Source organism: Crocuta crocuta, unplaced genomic scaffold (assembly GCF_008692635.1).
Source record: "Crocuta crocuta isolate KB4526 unplaced genomic scaffold, BGI_CrCroc_1.0 scaffold174, whole genome shotgun sequence".
Lineage (NCBI taxonomy): Eukaryota > Metazoa > Chordata > Mammalia > Carnivora > Hyaenidae > Crocuta > Crocuta crocuta.
In genome coordinates this window covers 4,573,673-4,573,999 of record NW_027530330.1, presented here as the reverse complement: position 1 = coordinate 4,573,999, position 327 = coordinate 4,573,673, and positions in this window count along the sequence as shown.

Below are 327 nucleotides of genomic sequence, written 5' to 3'. Positions count from 1 at the left end.
TGAAGTTTTTCATTTATTACGTTGCTTTATAATTAATTTGAAGAGTAAATTTAGATCCCATATACTGTTATGGTTTTCTAATAGTAAGGGAAGGCTTTCATGTGTTTCTAATTTTAAAACGATTCCAATAAAATTCACTGCCTACAATTCTACTGACACCTGATGTCCTTAACAGTTTTCTGTCCGGTACAACTGCAATATTCTGTTCACAAACATGTCATCCCAGGGAGAAGTGAGCTTTGTGCTTCTACCCTAAAGAAACACAGATTTTATAACAGAGCAATCCTGCAAATTGAAGAGTGGAGACCTTACCGGGTCAAGCGCACC